Raw genomic sequence first — 24,402 nt, 5'->3', positions numbered from 1 at the left:
ACGGACACCCAAGAAGGACAGGTCATAGTGGAGAGTTCTAACTAAATGTGATCCAACAGGAGCAGGAACTGGAAACCCACTCAGTATCTTTGCCAAGAAAACTCCATGGACAGAAACAAAAGGTTAAAAGATATGATGCTGGAAGATGAGCCCCTCAGGTCGGAAGGCGTTCAACATGCTACTGAGGAAGAGCGGAGGACAAGTACAAGTAGCTCCAGAGCTAATGATGTGGTTGGGCCAAAGCCGAAAGGACGTTCAGCTGTGGACACGCCTGGAAGTAAAGGAAAGTCCAATTCTGCAAAGAAAAATATTGCATAGGAACCTGGAATGTAGGATCTATGAACCTTGGTAAGCTGCATGTGGTTAAACATTGACATCCTGGGCATCAGTGAACTAAAATGTTGGGGAATGGGCAAATTCAATTCCGATGATTATCATATCTACTACTGTGGATAAGAATCCCGTAGAAGAAATGGAGTAGCCCTCATAGTCAACAAAAGAGTGGGAAAAGCTGTACTGGGATATAATCTCAAAAATGATAGAATGTTTCAATACGAATCCAAGGCAGACCGTTCAATATCATAGTAATCAAAGTTTATGCACCAACCACCAGTGCTGAAGAAGCTGAAACTGATCAATTCTATGAAGACTTACAAAACCTTCTAGAACTGACACCAAAGAAAGATTTTCTTCTCATTATAGGGGACTGGAATGCTAAAGTAGGGACTCAAGAGATAAAAGGAACAACAGGCAAGTTTGTCCTTGGAGTTCAAAATGAAGCAAGGCAAAGGCTAATAGAGTTTTGTCAAGAGAACAAGCTGGTCATCACAAACACTCTTTTCCAACAACATAAATTACACATGGACATCACCAGATGGGCAATACCAAAATCAGATTGATTATATTCTCTGCAGTTAAAGATGGAGAATCTCTATACAGTCACCAAAAACAAGACCTGGAGCTGATTGTGGCTCTGATCATCAGCTTCTTATAACAAAACTCAAGCTTAAACTGAAGAAAGTAGGAAAAACCACTGGGCTAGTCAGGTATAATCTAAACCAAACCCCTTATGAATACGCAGTGGAAGTGAAGAACAAATTTAAGGAACTAGATTTGGTGGAGTGAATGCCTGAAGAATTATGGATAGAGGCTCGTAACATTGTACAGGAGACAGCAACAAAAACCATCCCAAAGAAGAGGAAATGCAAGAAAGCAATGTGGTTGTCCAATGAGGCCTTACAAATAGCAGAGAAGAGAAGGGAAACTAAATGCAAGGGAGATAGGGAAAGTTACAGAAAATCGAATGAAACTTCCAAAGAATAGCAAGGAGAGACAAGAGGGCCTTCTTAAACGAACAGTGCAAAGAAATAGAGGAAAATAATAGAAAGAGAAAAACCAGAGATCTGTTCAAGAAAACTGGAGATATTAATGGAACATTTTATGCAAGGATGGACATGATAAAGGGCAAAAATGGTAGGGACCTCACAGAAGCAAAAGACATCAAGACAAGGTGGCAAGAATGCACAGAGGAATTATACCAGAAAGGTCTGGATGTCCCGGACAACCCAGATAGTGTAGTTGCTGACCTTGAGCCAGACATCCTGGAGAGTGAAGTCAAGTGGGTCTTAGAAAGCATGGCTAACAACAAGGCCAGTGGAAGTGATGGCATTCCAGTTGAACTATTTAAAACCTTAAAAGATGACACTGTTAAGGTGCTACATTCAATATCCTAGAGAGTTTGGAAAATTCAGTAGTGGCCGGAGGATTGGAAAAGATCAGTCTACATCCCAATCCCAAAGAAAGGCAGTGGTAAAGAATGCTCCAACTATTGTACAATTGCTCTCATTTCACATGCTAGCGAGGTTATGCTCAATATCCTACAAGGTAGGCTTCAGCAGTATGTGGACCAAGAACTCCCAGAAGTACAAAATGGATTTCAAAGGGGCAGAGGAACTACAGACCAAATTGCTAAAATGTGCTGGATTATGGAGAAAGGAGAGTTCCAGAAAACATCTTCTTCTGCTTCATTAATTACGCAAAAACCTTTGACTGTGTTGATGGCAGCAAACTATGGCAAGTTCTTAAAGAAATGGGAGTGCCTGAGCACCTTATCTATTTCCTGAGAAATCTGTATGTGGGACAGGAAGCAACGGTTAGAACTGGATATGGAACTACTGATTGGTTCAAAATGGGGAAAGGAGTAGGACAAGGCTGTGTATTGTCTCCCTGCTTATTTAACTTATATGCAGAATACATCATGCAAAAGGCAGGGCTGGATGAATCCCAAGCTGGAATTAAGGTTGCTGGAGGAAATATCAACAACCTCAGATATGCAGGGTGGAAATATGTTATCTATCATTGGGGCTGAAAAAAATTGAAAGAACAGATCTGAAATGGGGTGGTAAAAGGGGTGCAAGGAATTGAGGATTATCTGGGAGTTTTGCACAGTTCTACCGGTGATTCTGCTTCTCTTACTGTTTTACCATGTGCACCTTTCCTTCAGTTGTGTTTTCTTTCTTGGTCATATGAGATATATGCTTTCGAGATAAAGACAAAAATCTGTTTAATGTCTACTTTCTTTCCTTGCTGCTGGTTGTAATCCATGGCACTCTCTCAGCCATACGATGCTTACAACTAGAGATATGACAAATGCATTGTGACGTTTCCAGTGCAAACCACAGTATTGTCCTCTGAGTACTAAATTTAGCAGCAAAAGTACAGCTAATGCTTTTGAGAATAACTAAACAACAAAATCATTATATCACGTTACTGGCTTGTATCGAGGGCTTTTGCAGTATCATTTGAAATGATACAAAGCTGCCACCTGTATAAGAACAATTTCTGTGCTATGTGATTTGTGACACCAGACAACGAGCTGTTGCATGTATTGCATCAGCACCAATAACAGCTCAGAATCAATGTGGGTGTTAATGACATTGTGAGAAGACAAATACAGGGGCTGAAATCCAGATCCCATAACAGCCTTCCTACACTGAACATTGTCTCTGCCAGTGGCATATTAATGGCCTGATTCCAGGAGCTCACAAGATGAACTTGCCTTGACTTTGTGATATGTTCCCATCCAGTCCCTGTGAATCCCTCCAACAGAGCCCTATATGTGTATTTTTCAGAGAAAGCGTCAGCCAATGTGTTCCGCTTACACTAAAGAGTGCAGTTGTTTAACACTTTGTCCAACAGTTAGCGAGGGTTGTGTCAACACACCGGGGTGCATCTTTTATAATTTCATTTGAATGGATTTTTGACCTATGAATCAATGAGCCCTTTACAGGCTGAGTAATATTTGCTTCCTGAAAGACTGTACAGAAGCAACAAGGTCACAGTTTATTGTCAATTTTTAAATTAAAAAAAAAAACCTTACACTTGGGGCACTTAACATATTTTGACAAGGTGACCCACAATTATCCATTAGCGCTGTATTTGTCTAAGCCCCTCTGCACTGAGATGTGAGGACTATGAAATAGTTCATTGATGTCCCATTTGGGGGTGGGGAATAAGGCAAGTGGGACTTTTCCAAGGTCTTTTGCTGACAGAATACATCTAGCTATTGCTGTATTGATTAAACATTTGAGTAGTTAATCAACACAGCTAAGGCCTTTTAACCTGCCATGTGCTGTATTCAGAAAGAAAAGCCTATTAGAAAGAATCATGAAGATGCTATATTTATTTCCCATGTAGCTTGGAAATATATGTTTTTATAGACACAAAGCTCACCAGAAAGACACGGTGTGGAAAGGTATTCCTTGTGTGAATACTTAGAGCTGCTCCTTTATTTATACCTACATTTATATTTGACCTGCATTCTAAACAAGTGGTAGAATTCAGATTTAGGAATACTGACCTGGTCAGCCAGAAACAGAATTTCCAGACCCCCCCCCTTTGCAGCAGCCCCTCCAGGTACACATACCATCTTCACCAGGGTTCAGGACACCCTGGTGAAGGTGGTATGTGGTGATATGGGAGAAGGGGCGGCGACATGATGATTGCTTGATCCAGTTTGGTGAAATCTTCCACTTCCATGTAGCATTGGGAGTGGGAGAATGGGAAATCATGTTTTGCATGGAGAGGCATGGCTAACTCTTATTCAGTTCTATTTTTTTGCTACCGAAAAATAACAGTGTTTGGTGCTTAAAAAGTAAGGAACCGCATCAGTCTCACTCTGTTCCATTTTGGGTGGTTTTATGTCCCACATGTGGAGCATTCCATCAGAATTTGCAGTTTCTTTGGGGTGAATAGAGATATTCCCCTTTTAAAAAACCATATTTATGAAAATCACAGTTGAGTAAATGGATTTGTATGTGGTTGGATGCAACGTCTTCCATCTATCACATGTGTTGTTGGCGACAGTCTGCATGCAGTATTTTATAACATTTTTAACCAAAGTATTTTGTATGTTGACCAAGACATCTTTGTACTATGGATATTTAATGTATAAAGACCTACATTTAAAAAATAAAAAATAAGAACAACTACGGCTTAGATCCTGATACTCCCATGATGAGCTACTCCTCCTAAGATTATCTATTCACAGAATGATCTTGCTGACAGAAAGTAGATGAGTTGCAGTAAGGAGCTAGGTACTTGTAACTAGTAATTTGCAACTACATCATACAGCTTGAAATGTATTGCTTGCTTGCTTGCTTGCTTGCTTGCTTGCTTGCTTGCTTGCTTGCTTGCTTGCTTGCTTGCTTGCTTGACTAGCTACTTGCCTTTGTGACAGCAGGCTGGATTGAGAAGCACAGGGCAAGTTGTGTGGTATACCCAGCTCTCTGCTCCACACAGGGAACAGTTGAATAGTCCACAAAGCACACCTTAGAGACCGCTGTGTAAACTATTAGTAGGGTTGTCTTGTCACCTCTCTTTCTACTTGTGTGTTGATATTCTTTTTTAAGAAATGAAAAAGGAAATCTAAATCTGTGCATGTGCACATTTCCATCTTATCACAGCAACATAATTGAACAAATGCTGCCAACGGTTGTAGGAAAATGGCCCAAACAAAGTTATGATCACTGATGCAGCTGTTAAGCAAGGTGTGAAATATATCTTCAGTCTTAAATTATAAACTTCGTGGATGTTCCTAATTTAATGGTTATTTTGTTTAATATAGGGACGTGGTGGCACTGCGGGCTAAACCACAGAAGCCTGTGCTGCAGGATCAGAAGACCAAGCAGTCATAAGATCGAATCCACATGATGGAGTGAGCGCCTGTTGCTGGTCCCAGCTCCTGCCAACCTAGGTTCGAAAGCATGCAAATGCAAGTAGATAAATAGGGACCACCTCGGTGGGAATGTAACAGTGTCCCGTGTCTAAGTCACACTGGCCATGTGACCACGGAAGATTGTCTTCGGACAAAAACGCTGGCTCTATGGCTTGGAAACGGGGATGAGCACCGCCCCCTAGAGTCGAACACGACTGGACAAAAATTGTCAAGGGGAATCTTAACCTTTACCTTTACCTTTACCTTGTTTAATATGCTTCTAGTGATGTTTGTCAGCTACCTTACTTGCTATGTTTTTTAACTGAGGAAAAGAAATTCAAAGGAGATGAAAGGAATTCTGCCTTGAAAGGGCACAAGTAGTTCCCTTGTTTCAGCAATAGGGCCTCAAACCTAGCAGATCTTATTTTCTCAACACAGCTTGCACATGTGCCCTTGCAGCATGACATAGCTGTGGTATGATTGACTCACCTTGATGGAAGAAGCAATAGATCCTTACATGGATTTATATGGGGCAGATACAGAAATTATGGACACATGATGGTGGCACAATCCTGCCCTGTGTTTTAGGCCATTAATGAGTCTAAAAGATTTTTATAGCAAGGGGGATAGAGATGTTAACAATATGCCCCTGAATATATATCAACTAATCAGGAGGGATTTGGATAGCTGCTGGCAGTGCATACTGATCATGGGACTTGACAGAAGAGAAGATATAGTAGTAATACGATATGGATTGTTCCAGAGATTGCATAGATGAATATATCTGTGTATGTGTGCAGTTCTTGAATCAAACTGAATCCCAGCACAGTCAACAACAGAAGCCTTTCTGTCAAATTGACTGACACTTTGGGCTCTCCCCACTGAACCCTGCATTCTTTCATTAGGGATGTCTGAGACTAGAGGAAACATTCTGTAGATGAATTAGTTTGCCTGATAATAGTCACTGATAGTGTGTGGAACATCTGGAAGAATCAAATCCATTCAAAAGTAGGTCTTACTGGATTCCCCTGTATTTCAGCATTTGGAAGCTTCCTTTTACACTTAAGGTTGTTCCTCACTCTGTGTAGACACTGGTCAGTATCCCAAGAATTAGGAGGGCATTGTACCAAATCACTGGATATTCTTAGGGTGGTACACATGCATGATAGATGTAGAATAATGTGCTGTCATGGGAACCATATTCCCCATACTCCATTCAGTAGCACTCAGGGATTTTTCAAAGGGTGCAGTGTGCATGATGCACCTAGAGGCTTACCTGATACTGTACTCTTAAGTCTGGATGTGTCCTTAGAGATAGCTCATGGGATAAGGCATACTTTGCAAGTATGAAGGGGTCTGCCTCATCCCAAGGGATGGGGAACACAAATGGCCTCCCAGTGTCACCCATCTTTAGGAAGGAAACTTGGAAACAGTGGTAAGCTCAATCAGAGAACATTTATTCAGAACTATTTACACCTACCTTCCACCAACAAGTTTGATACACATTTTTTCCATGTGGGAAACACCACTCACAATGCTCCACTCTTGTGAGTCACTTATGACTGGACAAGGATGAGGTTACCTTCACTATGAACCCAGCCAGTCCAGCCATCAGTTCAGGTTTATAGACCCATCAATCTTCCTCCTGAATGTCTTTAGACAGTATCTTTGGCACAGTCTCTTAAATTATCTCTGGTGATGTTAGCAACACAACTGGATCGAAGTTGGTTCAGACATCACAGCAGGGTCCCTTTCCCTGCCTTCAGGCATGACACCCATTCTGACCTTGGCCCCACTCAAGCCTCCAGAATCCCTCCCAGATTCTATTGTTAGTCCCTTCAATAGTGAGGATGGGAGGGTATAACCTAGAGGAGGACTTCCTTCTAGAGAAGCAAAGACAGATAAACAATGGTGTCTGATTCCACACCACTCCACTCTGGAGCATCAACCCACTCTTCCATCTTATTCTCCTCCTCTTCTCTTCCAATAGTGTCCAAGGTCATTTTCCCTTTTCCCTACCTGCTAGGGGTAATTATGCCTTTTATATCCTCCTTTTGACAGATTGTACCCTGCCTGTCTCTTTCCACCCCTTAGAATCCATCTTGGTACCTTGTTCAAGGGAAGAGGGTGCTTTGCAGGAATATCCTGGATCCATCCCAAGTCCAAGGATCCATGGAGGGCCAATGGGATATAGAAGCAGACCCTTCCTGTAGCCCAAACTCACCCACTCTCAGCAAGTTATTAAGTATATCTATGTATCAGCAAATTTCTGGGACTTGATAAGATTTACCATAAAGTCCCACGTAAAACCCATGCCACATTTGCCTTCATGGAATCCATACCACCCAGCTAAAATTGGGCTAGACATCTTTCAGGGGTGATTATATCCTGTTTGTATTGTATGTCCTACAGCTAAGACGTACATAAGGTTTTCATAAGGGTTTTCAGCCTTTGTTCATCATGTGGAAGAGCAACAGCAGAAAGAAAAAAATTGGACCTTCCACCTGAGAAACAAGGAGAAACCCCAACCATAGAAAAATGAGAGTCATCTCTTTTAAAGATTGCACATAAAATAGATCACAATAACCCAGTGTAAACATATAATAAAACCATGTGAGAAAAGAATATATAATAACAAACGATATCAAGCCTTAAAATAAAACTTGAATGCATAAAAGTATAGCATTAAAAGATGTTAAAGAATACTAAAAGATACTTTAAAAATGCTAAAAAGTTGCCAATGTGGACACCAGGTAGACCTCCTTTTTTTCTCTCTCACCACCCCTTTCCATACAACAAATTGAAAACATGCTTGCAGAACATCCTCCATCAATTAATATAAGGTTTTGGTCAGCAGGTACATTTACAAAGCAGTGTTCCCTCTAGTGAGAGTACTCAGCCTTATGCAAATTGTAAAAAAAAAAAAAAAAAAAAAAAGCAAAGCGTGCTGCTTATATACCGCCCCATGGCGCTTCAAGCACTCTCTGGGCGGTTTACAAGTTAATTATACAGGCTACACATTGCCCCCCCAGTGAGCTGGGTACTCATTTTACTGACCTTGGAAGGATAGAAGGCTGAGTCAACCTTGAGCCGGCTACCTGGGATTTGAACCCCAGGTTGTGAGCACAGTTTTAGCCGCAGTACAGCAGTTTAACCACTGCGCCACGAAGCTCCTTATTAATTTTGTCCACATATAGGGTACTCCTATTGCTACTGCTAACTTCACTGCTACAACAGTAGCAAAAGCTAACCGTTTTCACCTTTATTCCTTTCAAAGCAAGACAAGAGCAGCATCTGTGCATCATTTCCCAGTCTCCTATTGTTCTCTGAAGGCTCCCAGTAACATCTCTAGCCTTGTAATCATAGCGCCCACGCCTTCTCGTTCCTCACTTCTAATGGAAATAGTGATATTTCCACAGCATTTCTGGTAAGTTTCCAGGAACACTGTTAGTCTAGGAAAATGGGGTGTGAGCACAGCACATCCACGTTTCAAAGGGAGAGAAGATGGAAAGTTTTGGGTCATTATCACTGTCACAGCAAATTCATCAGTGGCTTGGGTTTCTCTTGGGAGAGAGTTTGGCAATAGTAGCAGTGAATGAGGATAGCCCCAGATTGCCCATCCTGCCTTTATGTTCTGAGTTCTCAAGCCATGCAAAAATTTTTATGATTACTGTTTTACATGGGGCCAGGGAAGAGATTGGAAACTGGTATATGAAGAGCAAAGTAAAGGAAAGATGGAATCAGTATAACATACATCATCTGGTCACAGCTGAAACTTTGTATTAGCTGAATTTTTTAAGTACTGTAGCCCTTTGGGCAATCCTACGATCAACACTAGGTAGTAACTGAAAGAGGAAATTACTAGAACATGGACCATTGGAACCAGATTATTTGTGTTTTTGTTCATTATCGCTGGTAAATGGGAGTCAAATCTTGCCATACTAAGGTTGATAAATTAATATACCATAAACAAGCAAGAAACCTGTTGATAATCCTGAAGAACAAAATTTATCTCTGCACTGAAAATATACAACATGGGTGATACTCAAGCATTCATCTGAAGAGGTCATGTCTAAACCTAACTTCTATTAGCTGTGAGAACACAGAGAAACAGGATAATGTTCTTGAGCATTTGAAAATCTTTTGCTTTACTGCTTTTAACACATCTTTAATATTTTACATTCGTCTTATTAGAGTCAGAAGCCTTGAGATGTTGGTGCTCTTTTTGCAGACTTTTAGAGTTCAGTGCACTGCCACAATTCTGAGGGGAAATTTCACACATTTATGGAAAATAAGACATTTTTGCAGTAAAGTTGCAAAGTGTGAAAAAAATTCTTGTTTTATCTGCCTTACTTATCCTGTTTATGAGTTATTTTGCCTGGAAGTAAATTGACAAGTTGTCAATGAACAATAGGCAGTGCTTCAGCTAGGCTTTTCACAGGTTTCAGTGCCTTTGGGCAAAAGGACGAAATCTGTAGCTTGCAATCTAGCATATGGAGGAAGAAAATAAAGTGGCAATGGGGTGAGAGACACTTGCTGAGAAATTTCTGCGGCTGCTGATCTCTCGCAGTCCATTTGGCCTGGGGTTTATGAATTCAAGCAAAAAGGCTCTTCCTCAGGTTCTGGAGAAAGATTTTCAGCTCACGTCTAATGACCCAATTTTGTTTGTACCTGGAACGCTACATCTCACCCTCGGTTTGTAGTAATGAAGTTCCTTTTGGGGGAAGGGGGGGGAGGAAGCATACCACTGCTGTACATTTTTGTTCCTCACCTCAATATTGACTCTGTAATTGTCCTAATTAGCACACTATTGATGCATTTTTTTTCTCTGCCCTCATTATTAGTACACCCTCTTGAGGTGTCAGGTGCATTGTACACTTTGCGGAGTCATTAAGTGGATTTCATAGGTGCATTACCATAGCAAGAGAGACCTTGGTGAGGTTTCCCTTTACGTGATGTCTTATTTGTCAGGAAAGTCTAATGCACAAGGGTGAAATAAGGTGACACCAAAAGCTCTGTAGGTTTCCAGATCATTTTCAGCAACACGGTTTCTGGATGTGAATGCTGCAAGGGCGGGGGGGGGGGAGCCAAGGCACAAAGAGACTCTAAAACATGAAAAACCGGGGGGGGGGGGGAGGAAAGGGATGTTCCATGGGAGAGAGGAGATGATGAGCTGCAACTTAGTAATTTATTCATGGCTAAAAGAGATCTTTTTAGATATTTATGTACTGTTGAATTTTTATCCTTCATTAAAAGGACTGCTAGCCAAGAACAAGTTCATTCCACATTATATTTTTGCTGCCAGTCTGTGTGCGGATAGAGCTTTGCAGTGGAGCACTTAAACAAGATACTAGAATTGTCAAAATCATTTATGTACTTTAGAGCATTTCAGTGTGAAATAACACACATCCTGCTAAATAATTAACTGACAAAAAGAGTACTAGATTAGTTTGGTTACCACAATTAATTAACACACATTAATATTTCTTGATTTCAGCACCTTGTATCAAAAATGTATTCCGTAAAGTTCAAATGAGGAAAGGAGGGGAGAGATATGATAAATTTAAATACAATGCATTATGTAATGACCTCAGCTGTGCTCAAGCACAAGAGTGAACTTGTGTGGGCTAAATGTGCAAACTGAACAAGGGTGCATGTGCAAGCCTTGGATGTCCTTAAACACAAAATTCATAAAAACCTCTTTCTAAGCTTGCATGAAATTTCAGGGAGGAGTTGGATACAATGCTTTTAATATGTGTCATTTGTCACGTCTCTATACAAGTCCAGGCAAATACATGAACAGGGCTTTAACTATGGTGAAGATAACAGCTCCAGTCACAACTAAGTTATATAAGGCTGTTAAGCCTTTCTCTGCACTTTGTGAGCAAGAATGTGGAGGTACAGACTTATGTATGCTCTTCTCCCATGTTCAGTTTTAGCCCACGCTGCTGCAGTTTAATGCCTTGTTTTGGATGTAGGCTTTGACAAATATTTTTAAATCATTGGATAAACAGTGCCTAACAGGCCATATTCTCCTTAGCCACAGAAAGAGGTCTAAGGGTAGCAATGAGAAGGTGAAATAAAAGTCATGGCAAAACGATAAGATGATGTTGCGCTAGCTTCTTCCAAGCCACAGGCCCTCAGTAAGGTCATGCAGTTCTTTTCTGCTTTCTCCATTATACTTATGTAGTACGAAAATATGCAGAACACTGTAGGGTGAATCTGCTCAATGTAAACAAAGTGGAGGATATGAGGGAATATAGAACAGATATAACAGGTGGGACAAAATGGCTGTGGGAAGCTCATTTTGTTTGAAATTGCTTAAATTCCTCCACATCACATACCTTATATTCTGTGATTTTTCCAGGTTCTGTGAAACACAGTGAAAACCACATCAATATGTAACCAAATCTGATTGGTTATATGATATAAGCAGAAAGACTATTTAGAGTGAGGTCAGTGTCTCTTGAAGTCATCATGTATTGAAATATAATTGACTGCATGATGATGACCAACAGCTGCTGGTATTTGACCAACTGATATCCTGTTTGAGGGCAGGAAGAAGTATAAAACAAAGATAACCAGTATAAAAGAAAGTGAAGGAAAAATTGTGAATGAAATTTCACCCAAATTAGGGAAACATTTGAGGTGAATCTCAAAGCAGTTGAAGAGCATATTATATTTTTCTAACTTTTCATGCAGCTATACATGGGAGCAATAAGATGTTTTGGTTTCTTAAGCCTCACTCTTGTGATTCAGAGGTGATGTTATTTTTCTTATAAAGTTCCACAAGATTGTTCATTTGTGTTTTTTTTTTATTTTCAGTATATTTGTCTGCATTGTAGTCCCTTAGTAGTAACCAAAATGTGGACAATAATGTTTTATTTTCTGCTTTAAATACTATACCTAAAAACATGGGGATGGGATAAGCAGACCAGTAATACTCCTTCAAAATTGGAAATGGCCATAAGCACAAAGCACTGTGGTATCCGCTTGAGGCAAACAGTCAGATTCCTCACTTTTTCTTTTCCATTTTTTCCATGTGGCATTTGACAAGTTCTCAAATATAACAGAAAGATCGGCCTTGTTACAGTTGTTTTCTTATGCCTTGGCTAAGTTTTCCTTAATTATTTCTCCAATCCTGTCAAACAGTGTTATTGCCCCTCTAGTTTAAAGGTTAAACAAAGTGCCAAATCTGTCAAAGTGAGTGAAACCAACTGGTGAAGAGCTATCAGAAAGTAATCAGCACTAATAGGTACATAATGGTCAACAGTGAGTTGTTTGCACTCAGATACATCACAGCAGAGAGAATATAGCCATCACCATCACCAAAGTCAGAGCTAGAAAAAAACATGGCATTCAGCATTGGCTGAAATCCTGTTCCTTAGCATAATAACTATTTGAATCAGTGGGGATTTGATCAGTCAAGTCCTCCATGTGCTCCATTGATTCAGTGGGCCTGCTCTAATTGTGGTTTACTAGGTCGAGCAACAGGACTTCAGATATTACATGGTGTAGCGAACAGCCCTGCCCTCCCCTGTCCGTCACAGCTGAGCAGTGGAGAAGGAGCCAATGAGTGGACGGAAGGCAGTGCCAAGGGGGGAGGGGTTTGGATATAAAAGCTGGTGAATGGAGTATGAGAGAGATTCAGTGAGTGAGAAGAGAATCTGTGAGTGAGAGAGATTCTGGTAGTGAGAGACTGTGTGAAACTTAAGAGTGACCTAAGGGTGATTACTTAAGAGTGAATTAAGGGAGAAGACTCCTTGGAAAAAACCTTGATGTTAGGAAAGTGCGACGGCAAGAGGAGAAGGGGACAACCGAGGATGAAATGGCTGGACAGTGTCTGCAAAGCAACCAACATGAATTTGACACTCCGGGAGGCAGTGGAAGATAGGAGGGCCTGGCGTGCTCTGGTCCATGGGGTCACTAAGAGTCGGACACGACTAAACGACTAAACGACGAAGGGTGATTGAGAGATCTGTGAGAACGCTGAATGGTACAGATAGTGGATAGAGCTTTAAAGTTAAAGTAGTACTGATTCAGTTTCAAGTGATTAGCAACCTGCGATTTACCTACTGTATATTAATCCGATGTTACCCTCCCTGATCAAATAAATAAGTTAAGTTTCAAAAGTACACATGTCTCCTTGAGTGAATGGTATTGAGACAGCAATACCTGGTGGCAGCGAAGAAGGAAGAAGAGCAAGAACCTCGTGAAGGCCTGGGGGAATAGGGGCTTCAGAGGAGATCGTCACACGTGGTTACCATATTTTAGCTAGTGGTGATGGAGAGAGATTGAAGACTCATGATCAAGACAAGATCTTCAAATTATTGTCACTACTGCTTTTGTTATAGCTAAATCATCATTCAAGAATTTATCAAGCTCCTACACGTATAGGTTTAATTCTTTCTTAAGGGACAAAATGTGAAAGTTTCACATAAAAAACTGTTCTGGGTATAAAGGAAAAAGTTGGTGTGATATGTTTTAAACTTGTGATTACGAGTTGCTCAGTAGTAGTCCATGCAGTTTATACTCAAATATACATCTGCTTGTTGAAATTTACAGCAAAGCCATGGCTATGAGGCTCCTGCCTTATAGCCTAATCTTTAACACTTGTAACCTACTCTTCATCTAAAACAGCCACCCTTTTTTGTGTAGAGTTGCATTAGAATGTTTGTTTTGTTCACCCTGACAAGTCCTCTGTGAGGTTAACATTGTGATTCCCAGTTTACAGACAGGAAACTGATACTGAGTCTGCACAAAGTATGTGTGAGGACGTAAATTTAGATTATTAGCAGAGCAAGCAGCATCAAGCAGCAGCTAAGAGGTTGTGGATTCCATCCCAGACCACATGTCCCCCTTTGGAAAGAAATCTGTACTTCTCTCTCTAAAAGAATAAAAAAGGTAAGGTGATTAGATAAATAAGCTGAGATGAGAAAGCTAAGAGAAATCTTAATTCTTGGTGATGAACATGGAGACACATTGAGCAGTGGCTGCCCCCTCACCTCTTGAGAACTGTCGCATTCCCCCAATGTCCTCTGTTTGTTTTACCCCAAACACAGGTTCACCTTCAGACATGATGTATTATTTTCTCCCTTTGCCTGCTGCCACCAGTGGATCTTTATCCACTCTGTACCAAATAAGTTTCTTAGACCCAGGCTGCCAAATATAACAGGTTTATTTATCGTTTGATTGGTAAAACACAGAAGTCATAAGTAAAGTTCTTTTATTGTTCAATCATTAATTTGGATAGGATTATACATTTGCTTGTTTGTATTCATTCACATTAACCACTGTAATAATATCTTATGACTATCTATTTTCTATTACTTATATCTCTTATCTATTCTCTAACACACACCAACTTTCCAATCTCTGTCTGGACCCTTCAGAACCTCTTCTCTAACTCCCCTCAGTCTCAAACTGTTCTCTTGACTCTGCCCCTCCTGTCCTGCCATAGGCTCCTGCCCTAGAGCTCCATATGATGGACAGGCGTGACTTGCACCTTCCGCCACAAGTACAAAGATCACAGAACCATAGAATCATAGAAAAGTGAAGTTGGAAGGGGCCTACAAGGCCATCAAGTCCAACCCCCTGCTTAATGCAGGAATACAATCAAAGCATATCTGCCAGGTGATTATCTAAGTTTTTCTTGAATGCCTCTGGTGTTGGAGCACTCACCAGCTCCCAAGGTAACTGGTTCCACTGTCGTACAGCTCTAACTATTAGGAAGTTTTTCCTGATATTCATACGAAATCTGGCTTCCTTTAACTTGAGCCCATTGTTGCGTGTCCTGCACTTGGATAATTGAGAACTGATCCTGCCCCTCCTCTGTACAACAGTTTTTCAAATATTTGAAAGGTGCTATGATATCACTCTTCAGTCTTCTTTTCTCAAGGCTAAACATGCCCCATTCTTTCACCCTTTCCTTATAAGGCTTGGTTTCCAGCCCCCTGATCATCCTTGTCATCTTCCTCTGAACTTGTTCCAATTTGTTAGCATCTTTCTTGAAGTGAAGGCCTAACCAGTGCTGAATATCTCCTCTGTCCTCTCTCTATGATAATCAAGAAAATAAAACAAGAAGGAAGGAGAGGACATCAGGAAAACTTGAGAAAGAAGGAAGGTTAGCATAGATGAGAGAAGCACAATCTAGGAAACATGGGGAAACTTTCTCTTTCTGTATGCCCCTCACTGTACTAAGGACATGCACCATCAGAGTAAAGCAAGTTACAAAAAGTCTCATCGAGCAGAAATCAAATCCTCTGGAATTGACTGAGTTTGTCTCTAAAACCACATGTCCTTAGCAGAAGCAATACAAGGCAGGGGTTTACACTTAGCACTTAAATATAGTTCTAGAAATTTAGGACAATTTTCATTTACATTATTTTAAAAAATTACCAGTTACTGAAAATGAAAAAAGATGATTCAAAAACCATCACTTCACTGAGGGTGACACAGACATTTGTAGCATCTGGTATTTTAAAAAAATTATATAGTGTATCTACTGGGTTTTTCTTTTTTAAAGCATTGGCTTGTATTTGTTTTTGTGCTACCATATTCAACAGTAATTCTAGATATACCCCTTTACAATGGCAGAATATCATCACTGGTACTGTAATGGCAACAACCATAATCATTTGTCTTAATGCAAGTTGTAGCTACAGCAATTCTTAGAATCAGGCCACTAAACATCTAAACAGAAAGATTACATTTCAGCTACAAAAGCGGAACCATGGCCATGCTGTGTGGAAGGCAGGAAAGCTCCTTTCAAAATCTGGTCTATCCAGGAAGGCCCTGTGGCTACAGACACACAATGCTATGTATTCATTGCCTGTGGACAATAAGACCACAGCAGATATTTTAGTCTGCAGACTTCAGCGAACGATAGGAAGCTAGTAGGATGCCACAGCTAATTGAAACCATGGAATAATTTTGGGGAGCAGAATACAATTACTCAAAGTGCTATCTGACTTAGAAAATACCTGTCTTCTGCTTGCAAAATATATCACAATCACCTTACAAATCACAAGAATCTGCTTTTTGAAACCTATTTCTCACATACATCACAGGACTTAAAACAGTACAGATGTCACTTGGGGCATTGGAGCATGCCAGGCCACTGGGGTTAGGGCTGAGTCAGTGGAAAGAGCAGATCAACAGCATAACTTTCGTGCAGCACCTGGCTTTCCCTTGGCCATATTTTGACCAGGCTTGACCTTGCTTCGTTTGTGAGATCTGATGAGGTCAAAGCCCAGGGTAGAATGAATGTTTCCAGAGAAATCATTCACAGGTGAGGCAAAGAGAATTTAATAACAGTTGCAAAACTAGAATTAAACCATGAGAACATGGCGAGGAAGAGCAAAGAAACAGCGACAGAATGCAGAGAAATGGAATGTAAATTGTTTTAAAAAAAAAAACATGGAGGCCAACTTGGGGAAAATAATTACTTACTTTCACCCATAGAAAGAAATAATTCTTTTGCTCTAAAACAGTGATGGTGAACCTTTTTGGAGCCTGAGTGCCCAAACTGCAACACAAAATCAACTTATTTATTACAAAGTGCCAATACTGCAATTAAAACCTGAATGCTGAGCTTTTAGTTTAGAAAAAACAACTGCTCCTGCACTGCAAGGGTTAAATCTTTGGGCTTCCCCCCCTTTTTTTTTTTCCTATGGGCGGTATTAACAAATAAATACTTACTGGTTCTCCAATCCCCATTGGGCTAGACCGGTTATGGTTGCCATTGCACCCCTCCGCACATCGGAACCCCATATCTGCGGGGGATTGGTTACAAGCCCCCCACGGATGCTGAAAACTGGATAGTAGAGAACACTATAATAATAACTAGCGTGGTAAAACAGCAAAATCCAAGAATATGTATTTTCACCTATATCACCAGAACTGGCCAACCAAGGGAGCCAGAGACCATACTATGTAGTCTTCAACAATAACAATACCTAGTATGGTCTCAGGCTCCCTTTTATTAGGCCACTAATACAAAAAAATTTAAAAATCATGCAAAATGAAAGCTTTTGTGGGTGAATCACATGATCAGAGGGACTGTTGACATCATCTTCAGGACTCAGCCAATCTCGAGGGTGCTGCTGCCACCTAGGGAACCCAATCCCATTCACCTGGGTCTTTGTGACCTCACAGGGGCCCCACCTCTCTGCTGGCAGATAAAAGGGGCTTGCTGGGCAGGGAGACCAGAAGGGAGAAACCAGAAGGGAGTCCAGTAGGCAGAGGGCAGTCCGGCAGAGAGAGTGGCAGCGGCTGCAGGAGACCCAGCCCTTCTGCCCAAGGCAAGTTCTCTTGCGAAAGCAGGTGAACTTGCTAAGCGGGCTTGTGAGTTAACAGCTCGAGGCTGGCAGACACCCATGACTTGAAACTGGCTGATGGACCGGGGGGGTGGGGAGTCAGTGGATGTTGGCAGACAGAAGTGGTGGAATCTCCCTGCGGAAGCTGGCTGAGGCCACAAGGTGAAGGCCGACAGAGGTTGGTGGATGAAGCCGGACGTAGCCTCCTGAAACCAGCTGGCGGAAGCTTGCTGGATATCGATGGATGGAAGCCCGGGTGTCAGTGTGAATGGCTGGTGGAGTGAAGGTGTGTGTGTGTGTGTGTGTGTGTGTGTTTGTGTGTGTGTGTGTCGGGGATAGCAGCTCTCTCTCTCTCTCTCTCTCTCTCTCTGTGTGTGTGTGTGTGTGTGTGTGTGTGTGTGTGAGAGAGAGAGAGAGAGAGAGAGAGAGAGAGAGAGAGAGAGAGAGAGAAAATGGGCTGGCTGGCATTCTCTGGGGATGCTGCCGGGCGTATGTGTGACCCAAGTATTCAGGAGCTGGCAGAGGCTGGCTTCAGAAGCAGAGTGGAAAAGATGAATGGGTAGATACAGTATTCCTGGTGGGAGCCAGTGGATGTTGGCAGCCGGAAGTTCGGGATGAAGTTGCCAGAACATTGGTTGGTGGATATGTCTGGGTTGAAGCCGGTTGACAGCAGTGGACAAGCTCATCCCTTAGTTGTTTTTTTCTCTTTCTCTTGCAGGGCCCGAAGCTTCCTCTTCCCCAGGGGGATGCAAGGGACCAGAAGGCAGGCATCCTGCTGGAGCTGAACCAGGCCATTGTCTCCACTGAGGATACCCATTTTGCCTCTTTTCCAAAACCAATAAAAGAATTTTTCCAGAATGGTTTTGAAGTGGTATCTTGTTTGTCAGGGGCTGTCATGTGATTATCTCCCCCATCCCCTCATTATATCTGGGACCCAATGCCTGGGGTGGCTCATGGCGTGGGGCCTTGTGATGTCACAGGAATTGGGAACATAATATTTCTCCATGCATGTGTGAGGGAGTGAGCTAGTCATTGTGGGTTCCCTGTCTGAGCTCCTAAGCAAGTATATTATGTATCGTGTTGGACACGCAGGAAGCCAATGAGCCCTGGTGCCATTCAGAGAGGGTTGGAGTTGGGTATCCAAGCACTATGGCCACCCTGTAACAATAAACAAGACTCACTCCTTCCCTTTCACCACTGCTCCTCACATTCGTTTGCCTGGCCTGGAGATTCAGGGGAGCCCAGCCATTTCCTGGCACAGTGGCTCATTCTCTGAGACCTGGAAAGCCTCATCTTCATCATCAACACCGTAAGCACTCCATGGACAGCTCCTTGCAGAGTACAAGTGAGGAGAAAATATGCCACTTCAAAGAAGCTTCCAGTCCAACCTCTTATGCCAGTGCCACAACCAAGGAAATGGAGATGGCAATGATTTGGAGATGAGCATACATTAAAATTCATGTGGATCCATGCCTTGGATAGATGGCAAAAATACACTGGTACTGCAAAAGCTGCTCCTTGAGGGCAGTGACTGCCTCTGAGCACCTAGTCCAGTGATGGTGAACCTTTTTGAGCTCGAGTGACCAAATTGCAACACAAAATCAACTTATTTATTTCAAAGTGGCAATACTACAATTAAAACCTGAATGCTGAAGTTTTAGTTTAGAAAAAAAAAACAACTGCTCCTGCACTGCAATGGTTAAGTGCTTGGGCTTTCCCCCCCTTTTTATGGGCGGTATTAACAAATAAATACTTACTGGTCCTCCAATCCCCCATTGGGTTAGACCAGTAATGGTCGCCATTGCACCCCTCTGCTGGACCACTGCACCAGCAGACGGGAGTGCCAAAATCCGGGATCAGAGGCCGGGTAAGTATTTCTCTATGGCGACTTATGGCTCGTGTGCCCACAGAGAGAGTTCTGTGTGCCAGCTGTGGCATTTCAGAATGTTCTTATTCATACAAATTGTGTGTGTGTGTGTGTGTGTGTGTGTGTGTGAGAGAGAGAGAGAGAGAGAGAGAGAGAGATTAATTGCTTTTTGTATGTTTTGGCTTTATTCATAGCATCTTATGGTTCTCCAAATAACAGGCAGAACTCTGTAACTCTTCCCTACACAACTGTTTTGCTGCTTTGCACTGAACTAGACCAACAGTCTGTCTGCCTTAATAGGAGCAGCATGTGTGAGGTAAGGTGCCTCTTACTCAGACTATGAGCTGTTTCTTAGTGTTGGCTAGCAATGGCTTTTCAGGGTTTTGGCCAGGAATCTATTCCAGCCCTCCCTGGAGATGCTGAAGACTGAGACACAGCCAACCAGCCTGCTGACATCAGACTGTCTCTAGTGCTGATACCTGGATTTCTTTCTTTTTTTTTACTTTGAAGACAGAGATAGCAGAGAATTAGAGTCCACGCACCACAGGCCCATTGCCTTCCCACCCTGGAATAAAGAGGCGAGACGCAGGTGGTGGGGTAAACTAGGGCCACACTTTACTTAAAACACCTCATGTAGATTCTTGCCCACAGAAAATCAGGGGCCTGCAGTAGTGCGGGAACAGGTTTGGAGCCAACGGTCTCATGGGCCCCCCCTCCCCAACCTTATATGAACGAGTCCCATGCCCCATTGTTGCGCGGTCCTTAAGACCGCATGACCCCGGCCAGCAAAATATCAAGTCCCCACTGGACCTGTAAGTCCTTGCTCTTTGGCGGCCCTCAGCCTGGCAGAGGCCCCAGGCTGTCCTTCCTTCCAGCACTGTAACCTCACAATTCTCAGCACCTCGAGGTCGGATATGCTATCACTTCCATTATATTCCCTGGGCACTCACCGATCCTTGTTCCTTCCACACTACCCGCGGTGTGACCTAAACAAGTAACTCAGCAACCAAACACAATTACCCCTTGCCAGTATGGGATAGGCAAAAAATCTGCATGAACACCATGCCAATCCTGGTAGCGGGTAAAAAAATGTCTATCTGGCCCCCAATAATGTGACCAGTCAGACTCACACTGGTTTAAAGGGAGAGTAGGTGAGATGAAAGCCTCGGAAAAGGCTAAGCATGTGGTGGACCTTCCTGTTAAGGACACTCCCCCCTCTCCCCTCCCCCAGGGTAACTAATGTAAGTTCGCATCTCCTTGTCCCAGGCAGTGCAGGCAATGGTGAGGGGTTATAGGAATTATAATCCAACGTTGTCTGGAAGATCACAGTTGTCCACTCCTGCCTCACAGTATTCTTCACAAATTGTTTTATGTGTCATGAGTAGGGGGAAGGGAGGGGGACAGACAGTGCATGAGAGCAAGAGAGAGAGAGACCAGGTAACCTAGAACCCACTTCCTAAACATAATATAGAAAAAGGTTTCAGGTGATTGGGAAAATAAAACAGTATTACTTCTTATTTTCTTCCTGAATGCTCCTTGTAGTTTCTTCAATTGATTTCACTATGTCTATCAATCAGTTATGCACCAACATAAGCCAAACTACGCAGCCACTCAGAGTGTTCTAGGCTTTAAGGTACTCTTACCAATTCCTCCTTCTGAAAGCTTGACCAACTCCACAAAGGCACGTAATCCCATCAGACGGCCTGCACTCTGGGTGATCTCGACATGTCTTTCTCCTGAGAGGCACAGTGAGGGCTCAAACCCATTGGGCTCCATCCAATTCTGTCTCTCAGGTGGTGTGAAAATGTCCTATAAAGATGTTAGCTCAGCCTGTGCTGGTTTAAAAGAAAAGAACAGCAGTTGCTGTGAAAATGTTATTGGGGAAGTCATGGACTAGTTATACAGCTCGTAGCTGAACATAGCAATACTAAAGTTGTTATCGATTAAAGAATGTTGGACTTTTAAATTCACTTTTAACTCTAGAGCACTGGAGACTATTTGCTACAACAAAACCTAATGCAAAAGCAAGATCTTTTGTCTTCCATTAAAACATCTGAACCCTCTGCTTTAAAAAAATAAATAAATAAACATCCCTCCCCACACATATTTATGTTTTCTAATACTGAGTAATGTTGTTTCAGGAATGCTCCCTTAATCACAGAATGCGTCATTTGCCCTTGGGCACATTCTTTGCTCTCTAAAAATAGAAAAGGGCATATGTATTCCATAGATTGTGTAGGATGGTCACTTTGTGACTGGTTGTTATAAATAAGGGCTCCGAGGTCAAACCTGCCTTCTCTTTAAAGAGGTTAGAAGGCTTTACCCTGAAAGGAACATCAGCCCTGGAGTCTCAATAACTAGTTCCCCAAAGGAATTTTTTGGACAAATGCCTTTAAAAATGAAAAGATACGGCATTTCAAATGTCGTCTTATATAAAAGCGTGTTCTGGTGTTTGAAATGGCGGCTTGTGAAAGGAAAGCAGCTTTTGCACTAATTTGTTAGGGTTTTGTGTTTGTTGGTGTCACCAACAATAACCACCATGGCAGCCTACAAAACAATCTAGGTAGAGGACTGGTTTTATCTTTTTTTTTTGTCCTGGCATTTAACTGTAATAGTGACATGTCTTATCAGGCAAATCAGTGTACAGGATTGGTGTAAATGTCTGAATGCAAAAACATTATCTTGCACTCTTTTTCTGGTGTAAGAACACAATTCTGCAGTCTTGTCTGCAGCTCTCCAGAGGCTGTCACACAAGGGCCCTGTTCAGGCATTTACGTCACCTGTAGAATAAATATATAGCACTACTGCACTTACCCCCATTTACCATTATTCCTGTGATCCTCAACTTGTGGAGAGTGATGGGCAATGGTACAGTGCTAAATCTGGAAGCATACATGGTCGTTATGACAGTCCCCATAACCATTTTCCCCTCAAGTATAGTCTGAAATTCAGGCAGCTAGATCAATCTCTGCCAACACGTAAGTTCTAGCCATTTTTGTTCCCACCAGTAACAAGTCTTTTGTAAAACTAATAGCACTTAATTGCTTCTGCAAGACCAAAACACCCTCAAATACTTTTCACTGACACGAGTAACAGTTCAACCAAGGTACTGTTCTGAGAAAAATGCCATTGTGAAGATTGCAGCTAAGTTCAGACAAAACAGGAAAATCTGTCAGTGAGAAAGTCCAGGGGTTTTGATCCAAAGAATCTACAATACTGCTGATGGTGTCTGCTGTTTGTATAAGCTTCTTGCATGAGTTGGAAGTCTGAGGAATCAGGGTCCAATTTCATGTGGATAGCAGAAGCTCTCTCTTTCAGACTGTTGCCCTTCACATATAGGAGGGTGACAGAATAGAAACAGAGAGTGGTGGCTAGTACTGTACACACAAACACTCCTAATGTGTTCAATTTACGTATGAAGTGAATGCCTGAATACAGCTAATTTCTGCCAGATTGCTTCTTCTGTCACCCACAGGTAGATAAGGAATAAACTGTCCAGCTCCTTGAAAATGAAGGACTAACTATGGGATCTCTGGAGAAGTTGTAAAACTTTTTAGTTTGCCATTTGTTAATAAGAGGCATGCCCCTTAGTTCATTTTTCTCTCAAGCTGAAGATGTCAGCAGTTCACATTTCTTTTTTCTGTTCCTTTTTTTATATATCTAAAGAAGCACCAAAGTGGAAACAGATTCTTCTGGTCTATGGTTAATGCTCAGGCAGCTTTGTTAACTCCACAAATACATAAGTCATGGCTTCCATGAAAATAAGTAGTGCATCCATTACCACTCTCCCATCAACCCTTCCATACAGCTATCATCTTCATGATGAGGGAAAGCTCCTTTCAGTGGCATTTGCTCTCTGTTAGTTATTGACTGCCTTTACAGCACGTTAACTCCCTTTCTGTTTGATCTGTAAAAGAAGCGCTGAAAGGGTAAGTCAAGTAAGTGCTGGAAAGAATCACAGGAACTTAAGTGTTTAATTCCTGAACAGCCTCCTGAGGACCTGGATCATATTATATATTTCTCCTGAACTCATAGGTAGACTTTAAACTATGAGGCAAGTAGGGGTGTCAAGTTGAGTGCAGTTGTTTAAGTTCCTTTGTTTCTTTGCTTGCAATGCTGTAACAACACAGAGTTATATTCACTGCAATGCAGGCCAAAACCCTTTTTCAGTTTCATCAGTGTAACATAAATTATGTGACATTTAGAGGTGAACTGCCTCAAACTGAGAAATGACAGTAGAAATTAGTTTTCCATATTGTGTCACACAACAGGTAATGTCTATGTTGAATTCTTTACTTGAGAAAATTCACCTCCCAAATTACACTGCTTGCATAGTACTGGTATAACTACACAAAAGATTTTTAGCTGTAACTATGTAGCATCTTGGGACGTGGTGGCGCTGTGGGTTAAACCACAGAAGCCTCTGTGCTGCAAGGTCAGAAGACCAACGGAGTGAGCTCCTGACACTTGCCCCAACTCCTGCCAACCTAGCAGTTTGAAAGCATGCAAATGCAAGTAGGTAAATACATAACACCTCGGTGGGAAGGTAACGGCATTCCGTGTCTAGTCACACTGGCCACGTGACCACGGCAACTGTCTACTGACAAACGCTGGCTCTATGGCTTGGAGACGGGGATGAGCCCCATGCCCTAGAGTCGGACACGACTGGACTAAATGTCAAGGGAAACCTTTACCTTATGTAGCTGCTATTGAACTGCTCTTCTTCAGATACGGTTAATACTCAAGCCAGCTTTCTTAACTCCACAAATACAAAAGTATGCTGTTTCTGTCCTTCTGCAATATATTAGAATCATTATCACTGTGATCAGTCTTTATGGTTTAATCAATGTGAGCACAGAAGCAGTTTGAATTTTTAAAAAATCAGATGGATTTGTATGAATGTCTTTGTATAAATACTGAATGGTCTTCTCTTTCCTGATCACTTTCACCTTTGGCTTCCATATTGGACAATATAGCCTCTGCTGATAAATGCTGTGGTCAGT

At 41.9% G+C, this 24,402-nt stretch overlaps 1 long non-coding RNA gene across 1 annotated transcript in view; it reads left to right on the top strand.

Moving 5' to 3' along the window:
• Nucleotides 1–413: 413 nt before the first annotated feature.
• LOC144587038 (uncharacterized) overlaps nt 414–24,402 on the top strand; it is a 169,679-nt gene continuing 145,690 nt past the window's right edge. The window contains exon 1 of the long non-coding RNA XR_013542187.1: nt 414–1,405. This is a non-coding gene — a long non-coding RNA (uncharacterized LOC144587038). The remainder of the gene's footprint in view (nt 1,406–24,402) is intronic.

The sequence above is a fragment of the Pogona vitticeps genome, chromosome 2, assembly GCF_051106095.1.
Source record: "Pogona vitticeps strain Pit_001003342236 chromosome 2, PviZW2.1, whole genome shotgun sequence".
Classification (NCBI taxonomy): domain Eukaryota; kingdom Metazoa; phylum Chordata; class Lepidosauria; order Squamata; family Agamidae; genus Pogona; species Pogona vitticeps.
The sequence above is the reverse complement of the archived record's forward strand: the minus strand, read 5'-3'. Positions and strand labels throughout refer to the sequence as shown.